This window comes from Bidens hawaiensis, unplaced genomic scaffold (genome assembly GCF_021521415.1).
Source record: "Bidens hawaiensis isolate Kalapana, Puna unplaced genomic scaffold, B.hawaiensis_p1.1 tig00012610_1, whole genome shotgun sequence".
Taxonomy (NCBI): Eukaryota; Viridiplantae; Streptophyta; class Magnoliopsida; order Asterales; family Asteraceae; genus Bidens; species Bidens hawaiensis.
Genome location: NW_027492036.1, coordinates 689665 through 696294, shown reverse-complemented (window position 1 = coordinate 696294; position 6630 = coordinate 689665). Strand labels below are relative to the sequence as shown.

The 6630-nt window shown below is 40.0% G+C and overlaps 1 non-coding gene across 1 annotated transcript; it reads right to left on the bottom strand.

The window, feature by feature from the left end:
- Positions 1-5204: 5204 nt before the first annotated feature.
- On the bottom strand, positions 5205-5311 carry LOC143541548 (small nucleolar RNA R71). The gene has a single exon (XR_013136769.1). It is a non-coding gene; the product is annotated as a small nucleolar RNA R71 (small nucleolar RNA).
- Between the last annotated feature and the right edge of the window lie 1319 nt (positions 5312-6630).

The window sequence follows — 6630 nt, the reverse complement described above, 5'->3', positions numbered from 1 at the left end:
CCCATTCCCGAATTACCAACAGGAAGCCATAACATATCCAGGTTCGCTCCACCAATTTGTGATGCCGAATTACCAAAACTCTTTACTGCCCCTAGTATGAAGTTATACGATGGATCCACGGATCCTGAGGAGCATGTGGCCTTATATTGTGAGAGGATGGAAATTAATCCAGTCCCAGATAGATTGAAAGAAGCTTGCTTGTGTAAGGACTTTGGCTCAACCCTCACTGGATCCGCCCTCAAATGGCTGCTAAGTCTTCTTCCTTATTCTGTTACTTCCTTTTCTCATTTGATCAATCTGTTTAAAAGTCAGTTTTCATGCAGTAGATCCTTTGAAAAATTAACTAGTGATTTATATAGAGTTGTCCAACCTCGTTTGGAACCTCTTAGGCAGTTCCTAACTAGGTTTGGAAGAGAGGCCTTGAAAATTCCAAATTTGGATGTCCCGACAGCTGTTGAGGCATTCAAGATGGGATTACAAAAGGACTCTCCATTTTATCAAGATCTTGTGATGATCCCTTGTAGGAATTTAGATGAAGCCTGAAACAGAGCTTTAAGATTCATCAGGTTGGAAGAGGATCAAGGAATACAAGATCAACTGAACACTCCGGCGAAAAAGGAATCTCTAGACAAGAAGCAGGATCCTGAACCAGTCCCGGAAAAGGCTGCTCCACCTCCCCCATACGCTCAAGTTATCAACATGATCTTTGGAGGCGCTGATATATGTGGAACTTCATATGCAAAGAAGTACGCCAAAGAGTGCAAACTGGAGAATGGTGAAAGGCCGATCAGGACCTCTACAACAGCCGAGTAACAAGTTATCTCCTTCGATGAGGATGATCGAGTCAATGACCAGGATCCTCACCATGACGGTTTAGTCATTACATTATTTATTTCTAACCATTATGTTCGCAGGATACTCATTGATGTAGGAAGTTCATTTAACATCATCCAATTGGAAGTACTTAGAAGGATGAATATCCCAGAGTCGGAAATTGCCCCACGATCCTCAGTTCTTGTAGGACTCAGTGGGGAAACAAAGAATACATTGGGGGACATCAAACTACCCATATATATAGAGGGAGTAAATTATATTCAAAAATTTTGTGTTATTGATTCCATGTCTTGTTGCAATGTTATTCTTGGCAGGCCTTGCATACACGAAATAAAGGCGGTTCCCTCTACCTACCACCAATATTGTGTAAAAATGCTTTAAGTTCAGTCCTAGTAAAAGATCACGAAGGTAACCAACACCCTATTTACTATGTAAGTGAAAGTCTCCTTGATGCCGAGTCCAGATACTCTCACCTAGAAAAACTTATTCTTGCTCTAATTATGGCTTCAACTAAGTTAAGACATTATTTTGAAACTCATACTATGATTGTAAAAACTAATTATCCCATAAAGAATGTCCTTAGAAAACCGGAAATGTCAGGTAGAATGCCTAAGTGGGTTGTGAAACTGAGTGCTTACGATATTCAATATGAGTCTAGAAATGCGATTAAGTCACAAGCACTAGCAGACTTTGTGGTTGATTTCAGTAGTGATATAGAAGAATAAGCCAATCTTGAAGTTCAACAGCTTAAAGAGACCAAGGATCTTTGGACACTCTTCACTGATGGAGCCTCAAATGTCAAAGGAACAGGATTAAGAATACTACTGAAATCGCCACAGGGGGACATACTACCCCATTCGATAGCTTGTGAATTCCAGGCCACTAACAACGAGACAGAATATGAGGCACTCATCGCAGGTATACAACTAGCCAAAGGTATGAAAATCAGGTATCTTCAAATTTGTGTAGATTCATAATTAATTGCTAATCACTATAATGGCTCATATGCAGTCAAAGGTGAGAAATTAATTAAATATTTAGATATAGTAAAGGATGTTGCAGGATCCTTCGATTATTTTACCATTACGTAGGTACCAACGGAAGAAAATGCTGGGGTCGATGCCTTAGCAAACCTAGCTTCAGCTTTGAAGCTCCCAGAGAACATAAAAATTCCTATCATCCACGTTCTATCCCCTGCAATTGAGGAATGTCAAGCAATAGAAGTAGATGGGAATCTACATCTTGATCGTTCATCCTGGATTCTTCCAATAATGAAGTATATCCAAGATGGAGAAATCTCAAAAGAAGAGAACCCCAAAGCTTTTAAAGCCAATGTATCCCAATATACTATTGTACATAATATGCTATATAAGATGTCCCTTGCAGATCCATATTTAAGGTGCATCGAAGGATCCGAGATCCAAGAAGTGTTGAAGGATTTCCATAAAGAAGATTGTGGCAACCATACAGGGGGGCAGAGCATTATTCTCCAAGATCCTAAGAACCGGATATTTCTGGCCTACTATGAAGAAGGATGCTATGGACTACTCCAGAAAGTGCGATGCTTGTCAAAGGCATGACAACATTCTACATCAACCGGCAGAACCATTATATCCAATCATATCTTCCTGGCCATTCATGAAATTGGGAACGGACATAGTGGGCAAGCTTCCTACAGCTCCAGGAGGAAAAGTCTTCATGTTAGCAATGACAGACTATTTCTCTAAATGGATCGAAGCTGAGGCTTTTCCTCAAGTCAGGGAGAAGGAAGTTATATCCTTTATTAAATGTATCATTATTACTAGATTTGGAATCCTTTCTGAAATTATTTATAATAATGGTTCTTAATTTATTGGGAAAAGAACTATTAACTTTTGTGACAGTTGGGGAATCAAGATGATCACTTCAACGCCGGTACATCCGCAAGCAAATGGCCAAGCAGAATCAAGCAACAAGGTTGATGTAACCCAAAGTGTACATCTTATTGCATTGAATTATCCTCATATTTGTGTTAAACTCCATGCAAATTCATTGGTTTTGGTACTTATTAGAGTTATTTGTGAAATTGCAGGTCCGAGCGCCCGCCCGACAAAGAAAACATGAAAAGAGGGAGTTTCGGAGACAAAATAAGCATTCTTTCAGACCTGCACGACCATGCTTGCGAGTGCCATACCTGCACGACCATGCTTGCCAGTGCCGAGCTACACGACCGTGCCACTTTTTGGCATAACTGTGCCAAATCAGAGAAAACTGCAAAATTGGTCGGGAGAAAGCAAAACATTGACTTACTATATCTGGGCACGACCGTGCATTTTTTGGCATGACCGTGCCAAGTGACCAGGCAGCTTATAAGCCTTCAATTCTCTTCATTTAGGGGGGGGGGGGGGAGCCTTAGGGGAATTCTCTGAATTTGCTGGAAATTTATTGTGTGTTTGCTAGAGAGAATTCAAGGCTTCCATTTTTGTGTGATCATCCTTTCAAGTAGCAATCATCATTCATCTTATTTTGCAATCTTTTGTTCTTGACAATGATTTGTAATATTACTTTGATTTTGGTTGTTGTATTAAGCCTTATGGGCTAAATACTCTTGTTACTTCGATTATGTTGAAACTTCTACTTATGTGATATTTATCTATGCATGATTTTGGTAAATTGGTGTTCTTCGAGTTTATGACATGTTCTTGAATAGAGTTTAATGGTTGAATGCTTGTTTTAATTCCTAGTCTTGTTAGTTTGATAGATGCTTAGCCATAATATGTTAGAAAACTATGTGTTGAGTATTTTTTTATGAACTTAGTTTGTGTATGCATACTTTGTTTATATCACTAAGTTAGGAATGACTAGTAGAAATTAACTTGGTTATGAATTTTAACAAGCATGAAACCTATCACTTGATATTGGAAAATTGTATGGTGATAATATGATTCTTTGAGTTGGTTAATGTTTGCTAGAGATTAAAGCCATAATCCTTAGTTTATATTTTGCTAATTTGAAAGACTCATGTGTTTAACTAGTGTTCTTTAACTTGTCTATTTTACATAATTCTAGGTGGTTAGTTTGTTGTTTTCTTGCTAACTTTCCTTTAATTGTGAGATTAGGTAGTTTTGACAAACTTACTAATCTATGGTTATTAACTTGTTGAATACCCATCATGATGTTTTTTTGTTAGTATTAGGTTGCCTTGATTGGAATTTGATATTGATGCTTAATACATGATGTTTGCCATTGTCATTGTCATTTTGTCACTAAGTTTAAGTGGATGCATACTCTAAGTAGCTTTGTTTGGATTGATTGTTAGTTGTATTTTATTTGCTTTGTTATTGTTGTATGCTAGTTTAGTTACTGGAAAAATTATTTGGATTATTTGTGTGGTTAAATTAATTACAAAGATTTAGTATCAAAAGTTAGCCGTGTCCATGGATTGACACTCGGTTCTTACCGATACTTTGCTACAAACGATAGGTACACTTGCCTTTCGTGTGTGGTTTGGTTGTTGGTGAAAACCATTTTTAAAACCCGATTTGTGTGAAACTTTTATTCAAATATATATATATATATATATATATATATATATATATATATATATATATATATATATATATATATATATATATATATATATATATTCGCACACGTCAAGTTTTTGGCGCCGTTGCCGGGGACACGGTGTTTTACTTTTTAAAACGATACGAGTAATTGATTTGCCTTGTTAATATTTTTGCTCTATGTTATTTTAGTCTATTTCATTTTTATTCATCTTGTTTTATTTTAGTTATATTTTTAGATAGTTTTCCGTGTCTTGTTTGTTTCCATTCCGCGTTTCTTTCGGGTGATGTATGTCCACCACACCCGGTCCTGATCTTGTTTCCCCCTTTTCCGAACCCGAGCGACATCTTCGAGAAGGTTTAAGGAGGAGAGCACGCGAGATTGCCGAGGTCTTTGAAAACGAAGTTGTAAACGAGGACGCGAATCCCGAGGTTGAAGAAATGGCGGATCCGAACAATCAAGGTCGCATGGATGATTTCGCCACGCCGTCCCTCGATGGCTATGGAAGCGGTGTCACGGAGCCCGAGATTACTGTGAGTTTCGAGATCAAGTCGAGTATTATTCATATGGTCAAAAATTCCGTTTCTTTCCATGGCCTCTCGAACGAGGACCCTCATTCTCATGTTGAGCATTTCATTCGATTATGTGCGACATTTAAGATCCAGGGGTGTACGGACGATGCCGTGAGACTCTGACTTTTTCCGTTCTCACTTCACGGGGCTGCCTTGGAGTGGTTAGAGGCACTCCCTTCCGGTTCCATCACCACTTGGAACCAATTGGTTGAACAGTTTCTTCTTCAGTACTTCCAACCCGATAAAACTGCAAGATACCGGGCAAAAATCACTGATTTTCGTGTTGATGATGACCAGTCACTTCATGCTGCATGGGAGAGGTTCAAGGGCTTGTTGAGAAAATGCCCTCATCATGGTTTGAGTCGCGGTCTTCAGTGTCGTACGTTCTTTGATGCTTTATCCGGAGCACAGAAGCAGGCCGTTGATCAGGTTGCGGGAGGAGAATTCGGTAGGTGTACTCCCAACGAGGCGTTGGATGTCTTGGAGCGAGTCGCTAAGAAGAGTTTTGCATATAATCAACCTCGTAGTATTCCTTCCACTAGGGGCGTTCTTCATGTCGATTCTAATACCCTTGTTTCTGCTCAGTTAGAAGCCTTGACCAAAAGATTTGACCAAATGCAATCCGATCTGTCCAAATCTAGCTCTCGTTGTGGGGTGTGTGACGGGAAACACCAGACCAGTCAGTGCCAGCAGGTCTGGGTGGTGGAGGATGTTGACTTTGTGGGCCGCCAAAACAATGCCTACAGCAACTCCTATAACCCGGGATGGAGAAACCACCCAAATTTCAGCTGGAAAGATAATGATGGCTCTCAAAATCAGAGTCAAAATCAAAAGCCACTGGGGTTTGACCTAAATCCAAATTACCAAAGTCAACCCCAGAACCAGTCTTACCAACAAAAGCCTCAGTTTCAGGGTCCCAGCAGTAGCGGTTTGTCTAGTGGTGGGTCTAGTGTTGAAAATCTTTTGACTCAGCTGGCTAAAACCGAGACCTCAAACAAACTGGCTGAACAGAGGAACCTGAAGATTGATGAGACTCTCCAGAGACACGATGTCGAGTAAAGGAATCAGAAAGCGTCCATTCAGACCATTGAGAATCAAATTGGACAGATTGCTCAGCTCCTCTCTGCGAGACCATAGGGTAGCCTTCCGAGTAACATTGAGATTAATCCGAATGCCGAGGCTAAGGCGATTACCCTGAGGAGTGGTAGATCCACCATTCCTGTTGATGCATTGGTTTCCACACCAAAACCGATTGCCGATGAGATCGAGACTAAGACTCCTGGTGAGGTGCACCCGAGTGTAACCCCAGATAGTACCACACAAACCAGTGAGCCAGTCAGGACTTATGTTCCTCCCATTCCATACCCAGGCCGTTTGAAGAAGCAGAAGATGGTAGAGTAGTACGAGAAATTCTTAGAACTTTTTAAGCAGCTTCACATTAATCTTCCGTTTCTCGATGTGTTGAAAGAAATTCCTAAGTATGCTAAGTTTCTGAAAGAGGTCCTCTCGAATAAGAAGAAATTAGAGGAGCTTTCTTGTGTGACTTTGAATGAGGAGTGTTCAGCGGTTCTTCAGAATAAACTGCCTAAAAAAATGACCGATCCGGGCATTTTTACCATTCCATGTTTGATCGGTAGTTTGTCAGTTAGTAACGCTTTAGCCGACCTAGGTGCTAGCA